A 23,831-nucleotide genomic window follows, 5' to 3' on the forward strand; every position below is an offset into this window, starting at 1 on the left:
CCATCGCAAAGTCAAGCTTCCAGTTTTCATTTAGCAGCTTTTTGGACCCTCATGATCAGATTTCTTGGAGGGCATTTTGGGCATCTTACAGTGAGTTTTTTTATTTTGTTTCAAAGTTGAGTAGAAAACTCGATTTTAAGGGGGGTTTCTTTTTCATGTTTTTCCAGAAAAATTCGTTTGGTAGCCTGTTTTCGCTCTCAGTTGTGGGTAGATTCTGAAAAAAATTCATGTAGCAGCTTTTTGGGTCCATCTTGACTTATGCTGTTCAAGGGGCATTTTAGGGACTTTACATCGTATTTTTTTTGGTTTCTTCCGCTTTGTCGGGTAGAAAACGTGATTTTAAGGGGGATTTCTTTTTCATTTTTTTCCAGAAAAACTCGTTTACGAGTCCGTTCTTAGCCTCAGTTTTGGGAAAAAAATCAAATGTTGCTTGCTGTAAAAACACTATTCCTGCTAAGATTTCTTACCCGGAAAATAAGTTGATTTTTTGTTTGAAACTTTGAGGATTCATATCTTCATCATTTGGACTCCAAATCAAGTGATTTTTGAGTCTAAGTTTATTAACTTTTGCTTGTCTATCCAACGATATGTACGGTTACATTCAATTCTCTCTGAAAGGAGCATTTTACCCCTCGCCAAGTACCCTTGCCGCATTGATTTGAAACCCAAAAGTCTAGTTTTTGTAACTTTGACGTTTCATATCTTCTTCATCCGGACTCCGAATCAAGAGATTCTTGAGTTTAGATTTATTAGTTTTTCCTTGTCTATCTAGTGGTATTCTCAGTTGCATCTGGTTTTGTCTAAAAAGATTAGTTTACCCCTTCTAAAGTGCCATTGCCGCACTTGTTTTAAAAACCCAAAAGTTTGATTTTATGAAACTTTGGAGTTTCATATCTTCTTCAACCGGACCCCGAATCATGTGACTCTTGAGTCTATCTTGGTTAGTTTTTTGTTATCTTTCCAGTGGTGTGCTCGGTGGCACCGGAATCCATACTTTAAAAAATGACTATTTTCCCCATGGGGGCTTATTTGTCATATTTTTGATCTTTTGCTTCTGCATCAGTTCTCATTGAGTTCCACAACCTCATGGAAGGTTACTTTGACTTCTTAGAGTCTTGTTTTCTGTTTTCGCTTCCGCATATTGGATCCGTTATCGGGTCAATCTTCGGTTCATCACAGGACACGCTGGCCTAAAAACCAGGGTCGTCACAGGTGGTATCAGAGCGTCCGGGTTCAAAAACCTTAGGACGACGGGTTTTGGGTGCATATCATGCTTTGTTGGTGTACCTTGATTTATTTATATGCCTATGATAACATGTTTTGGTATTATAACATGTTTACGTGCTTCGTTTGACAACATGCTCGGTGTGATGACAAGTTCTCTGTACTTATATGCTTATGTGTCTAAAAGCATATTTGTTTGACATGTTTGCTTATGTGGCACCTTTAGTAGATAGTCCATTACTATGTTGCATGCTAGCTGTTTACTTTTATGTTTGGTTTTGACAGTGTCTCTTAGGATCTGTCGTATCCCTTGGATGCCTTCTTATTTCATGAGTTTCTTCCTTGGATAGGAGAAATTCATTCCGTAAGGACCCATGTAGGGAACCTTCTTGTTTGTTCTATCAATCGATGCGAGTAAGGCTCATGTGAGTGTAGAATCGCAGTTCTTGTCTGGTAGAGTGAGACGTGGGCCAGGGAGGCACCGTTTTATTTCCTTTTCCTTTGTGGCTTCTAGATCTAAGGCCTTAAGCGTATGGTGCCAGTGTCATTATTGTTAGAGTTTTGGGATTAGCTACCCTAACTCTTGCAGATGCCTGGTTCCGCAGAGCTTTTGGTAATGATCGTTTCTGACATTGATGTCATTTGTATTGAAAAGTTCCCTTCTGGGGCACGTTATGAACTAGTGCCTTATACTGTCATGCTACCTTACTGACGAGTAAGTGTGGGTGGGTTCTGGTTGCTGTTCGTACTGCCTTGTCACTCTCTTCTTTCATTGCATTTGACGTTTCATTGTCTTGGGATTCTCTCGGTGGTTGTCGTTGAGTTAACGTGCCGATTCGTATGAGGTGTTGCCTCAGTTCTTGGTTTCGCATTCCTTTAGTTGATCTTAAGAATTCTGTACTTGTTCTTCAGTGCTTTATGAGCTGTCTTTCGTTTGACCTTTTATTTGGTCCTTGTCCTGTTCTTCTTCCGATGTGTTCTGAATTTCGGGGACGAAATTCCTTTAAGGAGGGTAGGTTGTAACGATCCGGTCATTTACCTCCCTTTCCTTTTTCCTGAAATTTTACGAATGAATTTTTTTCGTTTAATTTTCCTTTCTGAACTCTGTTTCTTGTCTCTTAGTGTCTTCTCGAGTGCTTGGAAATGATTTCTGAGACTCTTTTCCGTGGATTGATAACTTCCTTTGAGGACCGAGTCATTTCTGCATTTTTACTTTTCGGACACTATGCGCTATTTCGTCCTTTTCCCTATTCTGTCTTATCTCCTTTTGTCACTTGTTTGGCAAAACCTCACTTTTCGTGCTCAGAGTTAGTTTTTGACTTCACGTACCTTCATCTTCAGTGGTTTCCTGGAAATACGTATTTTTACTTTTGTAAGAAAGTACTCTAGTTGCTCTCGGTGTCCACAGGGGCATATATGCACTATTCTTCAGAATCTTTTTCATTTCTTGGGGTGTTTTTCATAAATATCTTTTGAAGATATTTTATTTCAGGGGTATCTAAGAAAATCTCTTTTGGAAGATATTTTCATTCTGGGGCAGTTTCGCAGTTAACCCTTTTTGTAGGGGCCATTGTGTAATTAACGAAAGTTATTGCAAAATGTCTTGTCTGGAGCCTGGATCCTTGTATGGGATTCTTTTTCACATTTCGTCGAGTCATGGACTCTTGGAATTTCTTTCTAGTCATTTTTTTTTTCAGTTTCAAAGTTTCTGGACCCGGTTGCTGCCGAACTTGTTTGGGGCATAACTTTCTGGTCGAGGCTCGGTTTACGACGCCGTTTCTTTCGTTGTTCATCTTTTCTCATTTTGAATCTTTTTCATTCACGGAGTTTTGCCGTTTGAGCGCGTTTGCGGACCCGGCGGGGCCCTTTCGGGGCACTTTTTGAGACTTATTATAAATAAAAAGTCTTAAAGTGAAAAATCACTTTTTGTCTCATCTTCTCCACCTCTTGGCCGGCAGCCATGGGAGCTCCTTGGCTACCACCATTTCTCCTTCTCCTCCACTTGATTTTGTTAGTAGAAATCCTTGGCCTTTACATTTATTGTTCCCCTCGACGTGTTCTACCATTCCCCCTTATTAGAATTCTTTTCTGACCGTTTCTTGAGTTTGAGTTTGAAGTCAAGTGGTGATTTTCATGGGGCTTCCTTCGGATTCATGTAGATCGTGTTGTCCTCGACAAAACCTTTCAGTTTTGGCGAATTCGGAACACTTTTTTTTTTTAGTGGGGATTTGAGGTTTTCATCTCAAATTGAGGTAGGGGGTGTTATAATTTAAATTCTTGCTTTATTACATACTTGTGATGCTTATACAACTTGATTACATGCTTGGATGTAAAATTTAGAGATTTTATTATTTATTTTTCTTGTGAAGGATTTAATTTTCCCGGTTGTCCATAGCTTTGTTTAATCATACGGCATGATAGAATATTACCCCTTGATATGTAGATTGACATATATTAAATCTAGATTATTTGGACAAGTAATGAAGATTTTATTTAATATTTATCTTGAATAAAACATTAAATCACGTGGCCTTATCTAGCTTTAAATCAACATGTGATAACACATTATAATAGGCCTTAGCATGCTCTTCAACATAGATTAATTTGAGAGTAATCGGAGAAGTTCTGAAATCTAGTAATATTTAATTAATTAGATTAATTAAATTGCTCCGAGTGTACTATTCACTCTATTGGAATTCTGACTTGAAATTCTTGATGTGCATGGCATATAGTTTCATATATATTAAATCTAGAATATTTGATTTGGTTTTGAAACCTTTCATTTATTATTTTTCTTATATTAAAGTTTAATGCTCAAGGCCGTAACTTGCATGAAATGTACTTGTATTGTGTTCTTAAATCAAGTTATGACATGTTGTATAACATATGTTAAATTGAGGTCATTTGGAGGACTTTCAAAATCTAGAGATTTTAATTAAATGAAATAATAAAAATCCATTTAATGGTTCTATGCACTTGATTAAGTTTCTAACCTTGTATTCATGATTTCCTTGATAAGTTCCTTCACGTGTATTACATTGAGCATAATCAGATAAGTTTTGAAACTTATATTTATTCATTTCCTTTGTATGGAACTTAACTCATATGGTTGTGTCGTGTATGAAATGAACTTGGAACTTGACATTGAACTTGGCCTTGACATGATCATTGACATAACTTGTTCGTAGAACATTTGGACTTGCCATGTAACCTTGATAATTTAATCCCTTAAGTAGATTAAATTTCCTTTTATGTCTCCCTCGAGTTAATCATGCCTTGATATCATGTATCTAGACTTCTTGTATCTTGGTTTCATTAATGTGCTTAATGAACATGCTCATTTATTTCGGAATGGTTTATTCACAGATGTGTTTATTAGTATACAATTAAATCATGTATCTTATACTTATGGTATATTTGCTTCGATGGATTCCACGTGTTATTTATCTTGGTTGTGGTCTATATAAATGCACACATTGATTTTTTGACATTTCACATGCCATCATAGTTGAGAACTTAGGGCATAACTTGTGTGTTCCAAAATCTTGGTTGTGCATGATATGTGGTTAATGCATTTCTTGTATTTTAATACAATCTTGACTTGCACAACTTGTTGATTTTGGGACTTAGGATATCAATCAAGAATTGACATGGCTAGGACTCGGTTCTAGTACGGGGGAATGTCCCTCTACACTATAGTGCGCACTAGGGGAAAGGTACCCATGGGTTAGTAGCCCTAAAGTGATCTCAAGAGTCCGGTTTTAATCCGGGCGATATCCAAGTTTCCACATTGGTTGATTTCACTCTTTAAATTTCAAGTTGCTATTCCTTGAAGATTTAAACTTGTCGTGTATGTGAAATGCACCAATCTTGTCTCATTGCATATATTTTATGCTTCATTCGTGATTTAACTCCTTAAATTTTAAGTGTTATACTCCTTAAAGATTTAAGACTCTTTTCGTGTTATGTGGTAGATTCTACCCATGTTTAAATGCATAGATATTATGCCTTGCTCCTGACTCCATGTATCTTCCTTTTCGTGTTTTATGGAATATCCCATCTTTGTTAATTGCGTAAATATTATGCATTATCATTGATGTCATGTGTAACTCTTTTCGTGTTATGTGAATGGTCCCAGCTTTGTCTAATAGCATAGATATTATGCCATGTTCTTGATTTTGTGTATTAACCCTGTCGTGGTAATTGTAATACCCCAATCATGCTAATTGTATTGATGATGCAATTCATGTTAATCTATGTTCTAGTATCCTTTTGTAGTGTTGTATGGAATTATTCCAAGTTTTGCTTAATTGTATTGATAATGCAATTCATGTTAATTTATGTTCAAGTAACCTTCTTGTCATGTTCTTGGATTATCCCAACTTTGACTTGTTTTATATATGTATATATATCATAATTCTTGTTGCTTATATTCCATGGTAGCTTAGGATGATCCCCGAGTCTAATATTTGACATAGATGTTAGGTGGCATGATCCCTTTTGAACTATATTATGTTAGTCCTAAAAATCTCTAAAGAAATCGAGTCGATGCATGCTCATCCCTTACGAATAAACTTGTTAGTCTTGTTTATTTACCCTGAAGTTACTGGGTGTTTTGCAGGTAAAGAAGCTTTGTTGTGGGATACATAACACTTTTAGACATGCTAGAAGTCTTGAAGTATTTTTGATGACATTGAATATGCACATGTTAGCATATCATGTTTGCTTTTGTTTATTTTGACAAAGCTTGTGTCTTTTGAGTACATGTATGTAATGTGTACCTAAGTACACTCTTTGCAATGTATTTGATATGTATAAGATGAGGCCGGAGGCCATTGACATGTATATTGAATTCTATGTATGTTTTAATTTCATGAAATATATGAAAATATTGAAAAATGCCAAGTCATTGTCTCACCATGGTTGCATCGTGTGTTGAAATTTCATTTTCATTCTTTCATAGGGTCTCATAAATCATGCTTGAAGTGTGGCCAAGGGCCAAACAGTAATTTGAAATCATTTGTCAAATTTGGTTTTCATTTTTCCCATTTCAAGTCCATTTTTGCCTTTTTGGCCGTTGGGGGGTTGGATTTTGCATCGGCGTTATTTTTAAGCCGTGGACCATTATAGCATGTGCAAATAGGTAAGTTACGTTTACGTGCATGATCGTTTTCAAGAACAACCTCATCCTTGGTGATTTGAGCCTCTTGTGGACTCATTTTACAACTTTGTTGCATAATCTGATTTGAGGGCATCCTGGGGTTTTGCTTCGGGAAATAAATTCCGATCTTCACACGGTCGCTTAGAAAACGTGATTTTAGAGGTGGTTTCTTCTTCGTGTTTTTCCAGAAAATTTCATCTTGGTGCCGAAAATTCATCGCAAAGTTCAGCTTCTAGTTTTCATTTAGCATCTTTTTGGACCCTCATGATCAGATTTCTTGGAGGGGCATTTTGGGCATCTTACAGTGAGTTTTTTTTTATTTTTTTATTTTCTCTTCAAAGTCGGGTAGAAAATTCGATTTTAGGGGGGGTTTCTTTTTCGTGTTTTTCCAAAAAAATTTGTTTGGTAGCCCGTTTTCGCTCTCAGTTGTGGGTAGATTCTGAAAAAAATTCATGTAGCAGCTTTTTGGGTCCATTTTGACCTATGCTGTTCAAGGGGCATTTTAGGGAGTTTACATCGTGTTTTTTTTGGTTTCTTTTGCGCTGTCGGATAGAAAACGTGATTTTAAGGGGGGTTTCTTCTTCGTGTTTTTCCAGAAAACTCGTTTACGGGTCCGTTCTTAGCCTCAGTTCTGGGAAAAAAATCAAATGTTGCTTACTATAAAAACACTATTCCTGCCCAGAATTCTTACCCGGAAAATAAGTTGATTTTGTTTTTGAAACTTTGAGGCTTCATATCTTCATCATTTGGACTCCAAATCAAGTGATTTTGGAGTCTAAGTTTATTAACTTTTGCTTGTCTAATCCAACGATATGTACGGTTACATTCAATTCTCTCTGAAAGGAGTATTTTACCCCTCGCCAAGTACCCTTGCCGTATTGATTTAAAACCCAAAAGTCTAGTTTTTTGTATCTTTGACGTTTCATATCTTCTTCATCCGGACTCCGAATCAAGAGATTCTTGAGTCTAGATTTATTAGTTTTTCCTTGTTTATCTAATGGTATTCTCAGCTGCATCTGGTTTTGTCTAAAAAGACTAGTTTACCCCTTGTAAAGTGCCATTGCCGCACTTATTTTAAAAACCCAAAACTTTGATTTTATGAAAGTTTGGAGTTTCATATATTCTTCAACCGAACCCCGAATCATGTGACTCTTGAGTCCATCTTGGTAAGTTTTTCGTTGTCTTTCCCGTGGTGTGCTCGGTGTCATCGGAATCGATACTTTTAAAAATGACTATTTTGCCCCTGGGGGCTTATTTGTCATATTTTTGATCTTTTGCTTCTGCATCAGTTCTCATTGAGTTCCACGACCTCATGGAAGGTCACTTTGACTTCTTAGAGTCTTGTTTTCTGTTTTTGCTTCCGCATATCGGATCCGTTATTGGGTCAATCTTCGATTCATCACAGGACACGCTGGCCTAAAAACTAGGGTCGTCACAAATAAGAACTACGAAAACTAAAGGAAATTAAGGCTAAGTGTTATATTATGATTGAAAAAGGCTTGGACTTTAGAATGGTGTTGGACCCATTCTCTATGAGACTTGAATGGGTACATAGAAACTTAGTCTAATGTTGTCACTCTCGATCCGTTCTTCTATAAATTAATTTGTCGTAGGCTAAAAATGACATTTCTTACTACCTTGCTGAGCAGACCATTTTGGCTAACTGCACATTTCTTCATGGAAAGATAAAAATATATGTCTGGCACAACATTTTTAGCTAAAGCATTTATGTTTTTTCAACCTTACTGATTTTGGTAACCAAACTACTTTTAGCTTTCTTCTCTTACCATGTCTGATTTTGACTTTTGTCTAAGCTATGGAATCTTCTGATCATTGACAATTCTAACTTTCTTCATCAGAGGTAGGTAAGACCCTTCCATTTGTAGCTTTGAGTTTCTAAACCTTAAACATGGTCAAGTTGTCTTTTCCCTTTCAAGCTTTCCTTAAGTTAATATTTGACTTGTTGGGTTTTTTAGACCTTGGGAATCGCAGTTGGTCTTTATTTTGATTCGGACCTAAGAAGATATTAAATGTATCTTGGCCTTGACTCAGTTGACGATTGGGCTTAGGCTCATGTAGGCCATCTAACCATAAGGCAACTAGTAATTGAGGATTTATGTTAGCCTTGATCAAAACATGATTTTGATCAATATGACAAGAATAAATAATGATTGAGAGTCGCACCCTTAGGCTATAAGATGGTTTCTAATCAATATTGTAACGGCCTGAATTTCAAAAAACTCGGTGCGTCAACAAGTAAACTGAAAACTGACCCGATAACGGATCCTAAGTGCGGAAGCTAAGTCAAAAAGGTCAAATGGTACCTTACGGCACCAATGACACTCCAAGAAACATGGACTAGGTCAAACTAGATCATGATCGCCATAAGATGGCTTATACAAGGCCAAATGTAAAAAAGTAGAAGCATGTAATTGGTACAATAAAACAAGGGCAAGTGTCAAAACCAGGTTGGACAGCCTACACAGTATTTCGGTTGTCTGAAATCACATTTCGGTTGGTCGAAATGTGCCCAACCACTCCGGTCATCTGGAATGGAAAACCGATCGACCGGTGTGATCCCTTCAGCTCATTGGCTACTAGAAATGAAATTTTACTGTTCCAAAAGCAGTCGGTCGTCCGAAATGGAATTTTAGTTGATTGAAATAGCTCAAAAAAGGGCAGAAAATTCTGCTATGCACCAGAAAATGGAGGGAGCCTCTCAAGTCTAAAATCCCCAACATACAAGGGTCCAACATGTAATTTAAAAGTACGTGAGTGTATGAGCATACACACAAGTGAAGAATACATAAGAAATGAAATATAAGTAGCTCTAAGGCCTAATTACATAACAAAGTCCAAAACTACATAATTCATACATCCATGGTTACACATAAGATGAACTAAGGCGGAAATAACCTTGGGACTCAATCAAGAAGTCTGCTAGTCCCAATTTCATTTCCCCCTTCAAAAGAGAATAAAGTATCACATATTACATATCAACATCAATATTCCCAAAAGTTGCCTACAACATGCTAAACACTTTGTATGTGAGCATCCATCAAAAGATTATTAAAACATAAACATGAATCCAAACTAAGGATGGTGTGCATTCCAGAAAAATACCTCATTGCTTAAAAAAAAAACATGATCAACTAGGGTGAGTAATCGGATTATTCAGTAGCATGATGCGTATGCGTATACCCTAAGGTTTCAATGGTTTTTACAAGTATAATATAAACCAAACACATGATGATCATGCCTTCTAACGTCTAGTTTCAAGGGAAAGTTAAGGGATCATCCTAAGCTATATTTGAAACATTTTGAGAGCAATCCACAATAGGTAATATACTGAACTATATTGAAATATCCAATGAAATACAAGAATTTACAACTTCAAAGTAATGTCAACTTGTGAAATGAACGCTGGTCGTCGTCCTACCATAAGCTTAAGAGTGTGCATTAAGGCGAGGGCCAAGTTTTACATTTATAAAAGCCATTACTACTTTCATTAAAAATATAGTTTGGGTGAGTAGGGATCGTCCCAAGGGATTGGAATCGAATTTGGTTGTGGAATCATAATTAGGGATAGTAGGTCAAGTGATCAAATAAATAGTTGGTTGGTTGATTAAACTAGAGAGCAAATTAAACTAAATAATTGAATGCAATAAAGAGTAAGTAAGAGAGAGAACTTGGGGTTTAGAGGTCACCACCAAACAATATTTTTCTACACCCTTAACAAGTGACTAATGAGGGAAATGTGTGTTGCAATATTGATGTGTGTGTTTGTTTAGTTGATTCAATTAGCAAGGGTGACCAATTAAGTATACATTATCTAATCAACATGTGAAAAACACAATATATCTAACAATTAAGTATATATTATTGAAATAGCATGTGAAAAGTACAATATATCTAGCAAGTCATTAATCCTTTCATTAAGCTCACAAGCCAAATACACCACAAGGTTAGAGACATATGCTACTTGCATTTAAAAGTATGGAACATCAAACAACAAGCATGGATTGTCCCCCCATCTAACAACTATGCTACCACTACACTACAATTAAGCTAATGACATGAAATTAAACTAATTAAGCTAAGGGAGAGGCAAAAACCATCAATAAATGAGCATGAACCATCTAAAAAATTACAAGAGCATTCCATTAAGTACAATTTTTTGACAATCTCTAGATTTATGGCATTAATATACATAGACATGCATCAATAACACAAGAAATAGAGACAAACACATGAACATCTATTCTAGCATACATAGACATATGGATAGAATGAAATGATCAATTAGAAGCATTAAACCACATAAATCATTTAATAAACAAGATCTATATATATAAAAGTACTAAAACATGTATTACAACACTAATTCCTCAATAATACACAAAATCAAGATGTAGAAATTATGCTTGGGGCTAACTCTAGCCCTAAGAGGATGTCTAGCCACTCATGGTAGTGCTTCTCCAACCCTCAAGGGCTAACTCCATGGTAAAGATTTGCTCATTGGTTGATGAAAAGTCTCCAATGGTGTCTCTAGCCTCCTCCTCCTCTAAGCTTCCTCTCCAAGAGTTCTACAAGGTATGATATGATATGATGTGATATGATGTAAAAAGTAATCCTTATCCTTATATAGGTAGGTCAAATGACACCCAAAATAAACTGGGGTCGTACAACAAATATTCTCTAATGAGTGGATAAAGGACAACTTTTTGTAAGCTGGAAATTTAACTTTTTCGTACTGGAGGAAGTTTGATTGATTGAACCTTGGACTTGGATCGATCGAACATGGCTGAGATCTATCTAACTTAGGCTGAATCGATCCTCAATGGCGGCACTTTTTGGATAAAAACAAATCTGAGATATTTTGAAGATATTTTTGGGAAAAGGACAAAAGTGGTTGGTAGGGTGGTACAACTAGATAAGATCAATCATTTGGATAAGGATAAGGTAGTTCGATCGATCGAAGAATGATGTTGGATCGATCGAACTTTTGAGATCTCTGAAAATGTCATCATGGCTCTGATCCATCTTGAAGTGTTGAGATCGATTATGTTGGATCGATCGAACTTTAATCTGAGATCGATCGAAGATGTTAATTTTCACTTTTTTCTTCCTTTTGCTTCCACTTGGCTCCTTTCTTTGATTCATCCTAAAATTGCTTCATTTCTGCTCTTATTTGGCTGAGTTAGCTTATTTTCGGGATAAGTGCCTGAAAATGGAAATAACACGAAATCAATCTAAAACGGTAAAGTAAGATAGATAAGGGTACTAGAATGCCTAAGCTTAAGGGGTTTAAATACGCACTTTTTAGCGCTCATCACACCCCCAAACTTGAATATTGCTAGTCCTTAGCAATGAACTACGAGGTAAATAAATGAAATGAACAACTAAACAACTATAACTAGAAAGTAATAAAATGATAGCGCCACTTTTGTAGGGAACACGATTGCACTTAGCATATGCAACATGCCTTTTAAACCCCTAGGTTACCCCTAGTGGACGAGTGAAGTCTCGTGAGGGTTTCCAGAAATGATACCCACAAACATTAAGCTCATTCTTTCAAAAGAGACACCAATATTGCAAAAAAATATTGGGAGAAAACTACCTCAAGTATGCAATGTTTCAAACATTTCTAAGCAATCTCCCAAAATTTCAACATCAAATAAGTAAGTATGGTCCTCCACATATCAAGAAAATGATCATGCAAATCAAAACAACTCTAGAATCATTTTGAGTGAACTGGCATCAAATGTGTTGCTATCTAAGCTAACTAAAGAATTAATCACATCCTTACCCTCAAACTAGCACACAAATCTAGTACCGATCATCAAGACAAAAAGTGAACCTTTTATTAAAGCTTTATTATTCTAGGTGCGCTTATTCTTTTCACTCGATTTTTTTTTTTTTTTACGGATCAAAGATGGAAACATAGTGCAATGTGTTGATCTATTAAGCTTTCTAGCGATTCACGAGGTCGAGCGTTAGGCCAATGACTCCCAAACCAGACGGCTTTAGGGCATTAGGCGTTCAAACACCCCTACGGACTTACAAGCTCAAATCAACTAGGTTACAAATCAAGACAACCTCCATCTAATCATTTCCCACTTCTCACCATTTGGGAGAAGTCATCACTTTTTATTGTTTTTTTTTTTTTTTTTTTTCATTAACCAAGAGTTTGGGCCCTCCACCTTTCGGCGTGAGAAGTTCAGTGCTTGATGACGCTAGAATCCTGGCTACTTAGTGAAAAGGGGTTGTTATCCACCTTTATCAAGAATGAAAGCTTTCAATGCACTACTAGTCCAATTGGGATATAACCAATTCAATAATCAACAAAGCATGTACCCCACAAATGAATACTAGTGTGCATCTGTGCTAGTGTAGAATTCTAAAGTGAATCTAAAAATAATCACAAAATCATGATGATGTGGACCACAAATGCAAGCAAGATATCAATCTTTCAAAAAATTTACTCCTAAATGGCATCCACAAGGCATACAAGGAGTATTGGACTCTCAAGTCAAACAATTTTTAAATTTTAAGCAATATAGTCCTCAAAAGATCAAAATCATCGCTAATATGGACCAATCATAGAAAATCTCTCAAATACACAAGTCAAGCTCAAAATTTTGAATTTAAAAGCAAACACTTTAACATACACCATTACCCCCAAACTTAAACGACACAATGTCCTCAATGTACAAAGAGAACAAAGGAAAGAGTATACCGGTGCAATTAAGGCAAAGAATGGCTGGGACTAGAGTATCCAAAGTGGGTGGCATGGCCCCCCCAAACTTGGGATTAATTGTGGTCCTGAAATTTGGCACTCGGATAAATTTATCAGATAACAAAAAGGGATAACCAGTGCACAGTGGGCATGCAAGTGTAAATGAAATAAAATATTGAGAGAGGTATAAGGGTGGTCCTGAAAATCGGGTAGCACTCTCTCACTGAAGTCACTGTGATGTACCTGGTGGAGTTAAACATATAGATATGAGAACATTATAGATGACATCCATAGCAAAAATATATATAAAGAAAATAAAGTACAGAGTACATCAAAAGAGCAAAGCCGACATATCCAGCTGTAAATAATATATAATGACAAAAATGAAGTATAGAGCACAGAGGTGTAGTATAAAAAGATTGAAAAAACTGGAAACTCAGGTGGACGAGGCAGGACGGGCAGGGCGAGCTCCGTGGATATCGCGAGATAAGTCTCGGAGTGCAGTCATGACATCTGTGCGGAATATAGCAAAATCAGCTCAGTGGGCTACAGCATCGGCTCGAATGGCAGCAGTATCAGCTCTGATAGCAACCACTGCATCCTCAAGATCCTGAAGACGCTCTCCAAAGCTAGGGGTTTGACTAGGAGCCTCAGGTACGGATGAATCAGAAGAAAGATCCTGAGTCTGCTCCTCTTCATGTACTGGCAACCCAGCTGGAGAGTGCTGCTCTGCGTCATCTGCAGGTCACTCTAAATCAATGTCTATGTGCTCGGCAGCTGGACCTACTGGTACATCATCCGCTGCGGGGTCTGCTGCTGCTGCTGCTGCTTCTGCCTCCTCAGCCTGAAGCTCCTCTACAGCTACTATTGCGTGATCTTGCAGTCTGGTGATAATAGTATTGTAGCTCTTGTTCCAATCATTCTTCAAGAAGTGACAAGAACCTTTCTCAGCGTACTCCTGAGGATGAAAAGGATAGCACTGATCGATCAGTATCTGGGTGATGAGGTGGCTGAATGGGAGAGACTTAGCCCTTTCGGGCTTCTTCTTGCTGATATACTCGTCGAAGAGCTTCCTCATCACGCTCTAGATGAGCGCGGGGATAGATACCAAGTGGCCTGTATAAAATGCGTAGAGGGCTGTCAGATAGTCTCCTCGCCGTTAAATCTTGTGCTCGGCCATATATATGTTCCTAAAGAGAATGGAATTAAAGAACCATAGGTCTTCTGGAAGAAAAGTGCAGGTGGCGAAAGTCTCGCCATTGGCATGGTTACCTGTCAAGAAAATTTCCATGTCGGTATAAGAAGGCCTGTATAGCCTTGGATATAGCTCCTGTAGCTCCGGAGGGCATCAATGTGGACAATGGCATGATTTGGCTAGTGTGTCAACAGTAATAGTAATCTGATGGCCGTCTATGGTAGTGACCAGCTCTGTTGTGGTACGCGGGGACGGTCGGAGGTTCTAGAAGAACATCCGTACTAGCCGTGGGTAGACTGGCTCAGTAACTGGGGAAAGAATAGCTGCAAGGCCCTTTTGGATAATATCATGATAAGCTGATCGGGTCAGCACCGATCTGGAGAAGAAATCTATGTCGAACACTGACTCATGGTCCACTGTCATATGCGCATATCTAGGCGTAGGCTTATCACGTTCTCGAGCTGGCTGGTGTGGTGGAGATGGTAATGGTGAATGCTCAGCCTCAGCATGTGATGGAGATGGTGATGGTGTAAATACAAGCTGAGCCACAGAAGTAGATGGAATATGATCATCCTCAGCCTCATGAGCAGGTGACTGTGGTGGAGTAGGCTGTAATGGCTCCTCCTATGCATGAGAGGGCTCTGTTGGCTCCTCTATCCTAGGTCTGATATGTCTCTGAGGCCCATGTTGCCTCTTGGCAACAGTCTTGCGCTTAGTCATGGCTTGAAAAATAATTTTAAAATTGTAAGGGGAGTCAGTGCCAGAATAAAGAATTGAAAGCACAAAATAGAAACATGCATGTCAAATAAGATAGACAAAACATATAGATTACATGAATCTATGCAAGTGACAGGATATGAAACATACTAAACAATGTAAGTATGAAATGCATCCAATGTGGAATATCACAGGTATTAGGCATATATGAGATAGCATGAACATAATACATGATGAATGAATTGTGTGTATAAGATATGTGAAGTTTGATCGATCACAAAAAATGTGAGATCGATCTCAAAATTTCGATCGATCTGAGAAACTGAAAAAGATGAGTTCGATTGATCTCTCAAGATCGATCTGAGATAGAAGTTCAATCGATCGAACTGTGCGAAGATGAAAACTGAAAGGTCACAGATCTGTGACTTTGGAAGCACGGGGGCCACACGAACAATGTCGTGGGCCCATCAACACAATAATTTTTCAATCCTACTCACTTTACAAAGCCCATACTCCCACAAATCGAATCGAATCTCAAAAATATATAACCATATATACATATATATACACATATATACAAAAAGCTTCAAGTTCCATCAATGGAGGATATCATCAACAAAATATCATGGATTAAACATTTAAAACATGTATTGAACAAGTTGAGGCTTGAAATCACAAGATGTGGCTCGGATCTTACCTCAAGTCGCGAGAGAAAATGAGAAGAAGATGGAGATGAAAATCCGAGAGGAGAGAGAGAGAATCAACGTTTGGATCTCGCCGGATAAGATGATGAAGATGGGTGCACAGTGGTGACAGGAATGAGGGACAAGGGCTTGGAGGGTTGGATTGATCTAATGAATCAATCTTGAGATCCTTAAGATCTATTTTTAAAAATATTTTTCCCGATCAGTTCGATCGATCGAACTGAGATTTCAGATCGATCGAACTTTGATGATCTCTCTTCAAAGTATTTTTGGAATTTTTGAAATTTTTGAAAAATTAAAAACTCAAATTAAAAATTAAAAATTAAAATTGAAATTGAAAAATAGAAAATATTTTTGGATTTTTGAAAAATAAGAGTAAAAATAAAATAAAATAAAAATATTTTTGGATTTTTGAATAAATAAAGGAAAATCCCTTTATTATTATTATTATTATTATTATTATTATTATTATTATTATTTAAAATAAAATAAAATCTTTTTCTAATTTTTGGAAAATAAAATAAAATAAAAATATATTTGAATTTTTAAAAATTAAAAAGTCAAATAAAGTCAAACAAAAGTCAAAATAGAGATTTGAAGAACTGAGATCGATTTGAACAAAATGTTCGATCGATCAGACAGAAAGCAAAAATATGCAGGTTTTTGGTTCAAAAATTTAGTTAAGTGTTGGAACTTGCAGATTGATCCAATGATGAAGTTAGATTGATCTAAGAACTTCAGATCGATCTTGAAATGTTTTTGATCGATGAGGCAGAGAGCTAAAATATGCAGGTTGATGCAGGCACAAAATTTTCTAAGTGTTGGATCTCAAGATCGATCGAACTTTGAAGTTGGATCGATCTAAGGTCTTCTGATCGATCTGAGAATAAGTTCGAACGATGTGACAGAGAGGTGATTTGGATGCAGGTTAAAAATTTTTCTAAGTGTTGGATGCAGGTGGAAGTTCGATCGATCGAACTCTCATTTGAGATCGATCGAACTTATGCAAAATGCTCAATCACAACATGAAAGTTCATGCAATCCTAACCACAGTTCCTAGCAATGCATATGAACCAAAAACAAGTATCTAAACTTCGCAAGAAATGAAATTTAAGATAGAAATGAGGGAGGAATAGGGTTTTGACACCATACGAAATGTCGTGCTAGTCTTTAACGTCTCTAGCATGACATTGGGCTCTTTTAGCCCGGATCAAATATCTTGTAATGCATCCCCTCCTTGTTGGGGTGATAGATGCTTTGAACTCCACCCAACAAATAGTTCTTTGAAGAACTTGTTGGATTAACCTCAAAAGAAACTTTTGATCCCTTGTCAATGCAATCACAACCTTTGGGCTTCCATGCCCTTTCAAAGCAAGAATTTGAAACAACACTTTGAGAATGCAAGGTTAAAGATGATCCTTTTGAAGTTTTGGTCTTACACAAAAACTCACTTCCTTGACATTGAAGATCATGACATTTGTCTACAACATTAACTTCTCCTTCATATTTGTCAAATGAATTGGGTCTGGGATTAAAGATATTCAACTTCACCTTCATGTGGCCAAATGAGATCTTCATTATCCCCATCCTACAATTGATGTTGGCATTAGCGGTTGCCAAAAAAGGACGGCCAAGGATAACGGGAATTTGGCTTTTAGGATTGGGGATCGGTTCTGTGTCAATGACAACAAAATCAACGGGGAAGAAAAATTTATCATTTTTTATCAATACATCTTCAATTATACCCCTAGGCTTCTTAATAGATCGGCCGGCAAGTTGTAAAACTACCAACGTCGGTTTCAATTCACCTAGGCCCAATTTGACATAAACTGAGTATGGAAAAAGGTTAACATTTGCTCCTAAGTCAAAAAGCGCCTGATTAATGATATGATCACCAATGATGCATGAAGTAGTAGGTGAACCGGGGTCCTTAAACTTTGGTAAAGTGTTATGTTGCAAAATTGATCTTACTTGCTCGGTTAAAACCACTTTTCTTGGTGCTTGGCTCTTGTTCTTTCGCTTTTGGGTACACAAGTCTTTCAAGAATTTGGCATAAGCCGGAATTTGCTTGATTGCATCCAAAAATGGAAGATTGACTTTCACTTGCCTAAACATTTCCATGATTTCATTGGTTTTTGCCTTTTGCTTGTCTTTTTGAAATGGATCCTTTTAAGGCATCCGGAAATGGAGCTTTTTACTCAAACACTTTTTCAGCATTTTCTTTTGAAGTCTCTTCAACATAAGAAGTTTTTAAATCACTTTGTTTCAAATCATTTTTCAATAAAACCTTTTCAAATTCATTTTTTGGCAAATCTTTCTTCAAATCATTTTCAAAATCATTCTTCAAATCACATTTTGAAACTTTCTCATTCACAAGATCATGCATATGCAATGAAGGATGAATGGGATGTGAAACGGGACGGGTGACAACTTGAGGTTGTACCGGTTCACTCTCTTCATTGGACATTTCAACTTGATTGTCTACAATCCTACCACTCGGTAAGGTAGTCACCGCATTAACATGTTCAATGGTGTGGCCTTCCGATGAGGAATGGGTTTCCACAACACATCGTTGCTTAGGTGGGGCATTCATAGGCATCTTTCCCTTTTCTCTAGCATTTAAAGTGCTTGCTATCTGCCCTACTTGGGTTTCTAGCTTCGCAATAGATTGAGAGTGGGAATGAAGCAATTGTGTGTTTGCCTCAAGAGTGCTCAAAACATTCAAAACTTTTTCTTCAAAGGCGGGACTTCTAGTATTTCCTTGGGAATAAGATTGGTTGGGAAAATGAGAGTTAGCAAATTGATTCCCTTGTGATTGATAAGGTCTATAACCTTGGGATCCTTGGTTTTGAAGTGGAGGTGGAATGTACTTCCCTTAAAAACCGCCTTGGGAAGGGTTTGAGCCCTCTCCTTAGTTTTTCTAAGAGAAATTCGGATGATTTCTCCAACTTGGATTATAATGAGTACCATAAGGATTGTTCCCTTGGTTCACAAAAGCTGTATTGACTTGTTCATGAGGTTCATTTTGCACTTGTTCGTGAGGACAATGAGAAGTAGAATGAAGAACACTAGAATAAGTCATACATGTTTCGTTTGATGCACGATGAGAATGGTTAGGGAAGGAAGATACTTGGTTCGCCGAGTTTTGGTTAATCAAAAATTGATCAAACCTTTGAGATAAAGACTTCATTTCGGTGACTATTTCATTTGAATGGTCGACTTGATGTAAACCAACACTCTTCCTACCTTGTGAATTTCTACCATTCTTGGATGATAGTGTTCTATGCAAAGAATTTTCACTCATGCTCTTATAAAGACGCCACACGTCATCCTCATGCCTATCAATGTATGAGCCACCCATGGAAGCATCAACCATGCCTTTGTAATAGTCCGATAAGCTCTTAAAGAAATATTGAACTAATTGCCATTTGGGCATGTCATGATGTGGACACTTCCTAAGCAATTTATTAAAGCGTTCCCATGCCTCATGAAACGTTTCTCCATCCCCATGTGAAAATTCTCGAATTGAGGTTCTCATGGCATTGGTCTTAGAAACCGGATAGTACTTCTTCAAGAACTCTTGTTGCATTTCTGCCCAAGAAGTGATTAAAAAAGGCCTAAGATTGTTAAACCAATACTTTGCCTTGTCTTTTAAGGCGAATGGAAAAAGTTTGAGTCTTAAGACCTCTTCCGGCATGTCCGTATATTTTACAGTGGAACATACTTCTAGAAACTCATCCAAATGCTTGTAAGGTTCTTCACTTAGAAGTCCATGATAGTTAGGAGGCATTTGAATGGTTTGTGGCTTAATTTCATAGTGATGTGCTCTAAATGGTGGCAATTGAATGCATGTGGGTGCATTGTATTCATTAGGCACATAGTGATCTCTTAAAGCAAGTGGAGGATTAGCAATTTGAGGTGCAACATGAGCACCTTGATTTTGATTTCCTTGAATGATGGGAGGTTGTGGAGCATACATTGGCCTTGACATTCCAAATGGAACTTGGCCTTGTTGTTGTTGTGGTTGGTGAATGAATGGCCTAGGCATGTCTAATGGTGCTTAAATGTTCTCATGATGCACATTTGGAAGAAGGATACCTTGTTGGTTTATGTGACCAAGGTCCTCTACATCCTCTTCATTATGGCCTTCCATTGATGTAATGGATCGGGTAGAACTAGAACTTCCTCTTCCCCTAGGATTTCTAACTATGGATTCAAGATGCAAATCAAGAGGGACAAGAGTTGGTCTTAGTGATTTACGACCATGCATGCACAATGTAAAAACACACAAACACAATGAATGAACAAGCACTTTGACTTCACAACAATTCAATGAATCTTCCTCCACAAACACTTAACCTATACTCCTATGCTTTAACAAAAATGATGCAAATAACAATTAAGAATGCCTCCTCGCGGCCGACGATTTAACTAAGGGATTGAGTAAGAAAAAGCTCACAAAGGTCCTCTAGCACTTCAACTCCAAATTTATAACTTAGCTTAGCAATTTTTTTTAAATTTTTAGCATTTTTCCATGCTTGCTGAGCTCCTTTGCTTGAATGCTCCTTTACTTGCCTCCTAGCTCAATGCTCCTTGTCAAAGATGAACAAACACAATAAGTAATCAAAAGAAAAATAAAAACAAAGTAAAGACACGATCAAAAGATCGTCCCAAGGAATTGGAGTCGAATTTGGCTGTGGAATCACAATTAGGGTTAATAGGTCGAGTGATCAAACAAATAGTTGGTTGGTTGATTAAACTAGAGAGCAAATTAAACTAAATAATTGAATGCAATAAAGAGTAAGTAAGAGAGAGAACTTGGGGTTTAGAGGTCACCACCAAATAATATTTTTCTACACCCTTAACAAGTGACTAATGAGGGAAATGTGTGTTGAAATATTGATGTGTGTGTTTGTTTGGTTGATTCAATTAGTAAGGGTGACTAATTAAGTATACATTGTCTAATTAACATGTGAAAAGCATAATATATCTAACAATTAAGTATATATTATCTAAATAGCATGTGAAAAGCACAATATATCTAGCAAGTCATTAATCCTTTCATTAAGCTCATAAGCCAAATACACCACAAGGTTAGAGACATATGCTACTTGCATTCAAAAGTATGGAACATCAAACAACAAGCATGGATTGTCCTCCCATCTAACAACTATGCTACCACTACACTACAATTAAGCTAATGACATGAAATTAAACTAATTAAGCTAAGGGAGAGGCACAATCCATTAAGAAATGAGCATAAACCATCTAGAAAATTACAAGAGCATTCCATTAAGCACAATGTTTTGACAATCTCTAGATCTATGGCATTAATATACATAGACATGCATCAATAACACAAGAAATAGAGACAAACACATGAACATCTATTCTAGCATACATAGACATATGGATAGAATGAAATAATCAATTGGAAGCATTAAACCACATAAATCATTGAATAAATAAGATCTATATATATAAAAGTGCCAAAGCATGTATTACAACACTAATCCCTCAATAATACACAAAATCAAGATGTAGAAAGCATGCTTGGGGCTAACTCTAACCCCAAGAGGATGTCTAGCCACTCATGGTAGTGCTTTTCCAACCCTCAAGGGCTAACTCCATGGTAGAGATTTGCTCCTTGGTTGATGAAGAGTCTCCAATGGTGTCTCTAGCCTCCTCTTCCTCTAAGTTTCCTCTCCAAGAGTTCTATAAGGTATGATATGATATGATGTGATATGATGTAAAAAGTAATCCTTATCCTTATATAGGTAGGTCAAATGACACCCAAAATAAGTTGGGGTCGTATAGCAAATATTCCCCAATGATTGGATAAAGGATAACTTTTTGTGAGCTGAAAAATTTAACTTTTTCGCACTAGAGGAGGTTCGATCGATCGAACCTTGGACTTGGATCGATCGAATATGACTGAGATCTATCGAACTTAGGCTGGATCGATCCTCAATGGCGGCACTTTTTGGATAAAAACAAATCTGAGATATTTTGAAGATATTTTTGGGAAAAGGACAAAAGTGGTTGGTAGGGTGGTACAACTAGATAAGATCAATCATTTGGATAAGGACAAGGTAGTTCGATCGATCGAAGAATGATGTTGGATCGATCGAACTTTTGAGATCTCTGAAAATGTCATCATGGCTCTGATCCATCTTGAAGTGCTGAGATCGATCTTGTTGGATCGATCGAACCTTGATCTGAGATCGATCGAAGATGTTGATTTCCACCTTTTTCTTCCTTTTGCTTCCACTTGGCTCCTTTATTTGATTCATCCTAGAATTGCTTCATTTCTGCTCTTATTTGGCTGAGTTAGCTTATTTTCGGGATAAGTACCTAAAAATGAAAATAACACGAAATCAATCTAAAATGGTAAAATAAGATAGATAAGGGTATTAGAATGCCTAAGCTTAAGGGGTTTAAATACGCACTTTTCAGCGCTCATCAAACGCGAAACCAAACAATAGGGAAAACCTGGAAGCGGTATTTGGTTAGGTTTCATATTGTGTAAGACTTGGATATGATTTATCTCTTGTGTAGTTGTTGTTTCATTTAGTGGAAAAGTAAATTCTAGTATTACCTTGTTGTAGTGAATATGAAATTCTAGAATAATTCTTACCATGTTGTGAAATTATTGCTAAATTGTTGTTTAAATTAGGGATTTGAAAATTACTATGTTGCATGAGCGGACTTCCTAGTTTGACAATCTTGTAGTAGTATAGTTGTATTCACATTGAGAACTTAACATTGCAAATGCCATTGTAGCTTGAAGACTTAGAGCATGGTTGTGTGTGGATTTCAAACATTGGATGTGCATGGAATGTGGTTAAATGCATTGTATAACTATGTTGTTGTTGTGACATTATTGTTGATTTTGGAAATACTTGGGACATTGATACATTGACATGGCTAGGGTAAGGCCCTAGTGTGGGAGGTACGAATTCTTCCTAATAGAGTGCGCACTTAGGTGGTTCCTTAGGGGTTAGAAGCCCAATACAACTAATTGTCTTATGTTGTAGCATAGATGTACGTAACAAGATCAAAAACCTGTAATGATTCATTAGAAATCATAATGCCTAAATGTACTTAACAACATTAAAACCTGCAATGATTCATTAGAAATCATAATGCCTGAATGTACTTAACAACGTTAAATCACCAATAACCAAAACCACAAGTCATAATTAAACATTGGTTGCTAACTTAGAATTGAATACGAAATCAAGTAGTGGAAGACTTGGACATCAAATCCTAGATAAAGTCAAGAGCTATGGTTATTCCGGGCATTAACCTACTGGAAATACCACCCTAAGTGCGCACTATAAATGGGGAGAACTCATACCTCCCTCACTAGAGCCAAACTCTAGCCCTGTCTCTGTAACAATGTCCCAAGTGACTCCAAAATAAATAAGTTAACAACTTATATACGAAATATATATAAAGCACGAAACTACATTCCATGCACAAGTAGGTTGTCACTACACAACTCATGCTCTAAATCCATAACTACTATAGGATGAAAAATGTTGAATCTTCAGAGCTCGATTCGTTACGCGCTATAATAACATCACATGTCGAATCTTCAATGTGCGATTCGTTACACGCTATAACAATATAATTTAATATTGAAAACATAAACTGAAAAATCTAATACAAGTCCAAAATCATGATTTAAATATACAATTAATGTCAAATACATGACTAAATCATTAACGTAATAGAAATGGAAATTAATTACATAACCTAATTAATTTCTCTAAGTTTCAAATCTCAATTAAATGACCCCTAATTAACACATGTTAAACAACATAGCATGGTCATTACATATACCACATCAAAAACTTAATTAGGTCATTGAAACAATAGAGTGGAATTTAATTAAATCATGATAATTAAATCCCTAACTTCTAAAGCAACTTCAAATGGTCCCAATTTAATATATGCTAGTGTACAAGTCCTAGTCATCACAATTATCAAGTTAAAAACTCAATTAAGCCAATGGAACCTTTAAATAGATTTTAATTAATTCTTTTAATTAAAATCTCTATATTTTCAAACTTATCCAAATGCTCT

General features: G+C 36.8%; 1 pseudogene; it reads left to right on the forward strand.

Annotated features, from left to right (window-relative positions):
• Window positions 1-19,174: 19,174 nt before the first annotated feature.
• Window positions 19,175-19,273, forward strand: LOC132280608 (small nucleolar RNA R71; annotated as a pseudogene).
• Window positions 19,274-23,831: the final 4,558 nt, after the last annotated feature.

Source organism: Cornus florida, unplaced genomic scaffold, assembly GCF_030987335.1.
Source record: "Cornus florida cultivar Cherokee Brave unplaced genomic scaffold, ASM3098733v1 CherokeeBrave_3.0.0_Hap2_Chr10, whole genome shotgun sequence".
In the NCBI taxonomy this organism is placed as follows: Eukaryota; Viridiplantae; Streptophyta; class Magnoliopsida; order Cornales; family Cornaceae; genus Cornus; species Cornus florida.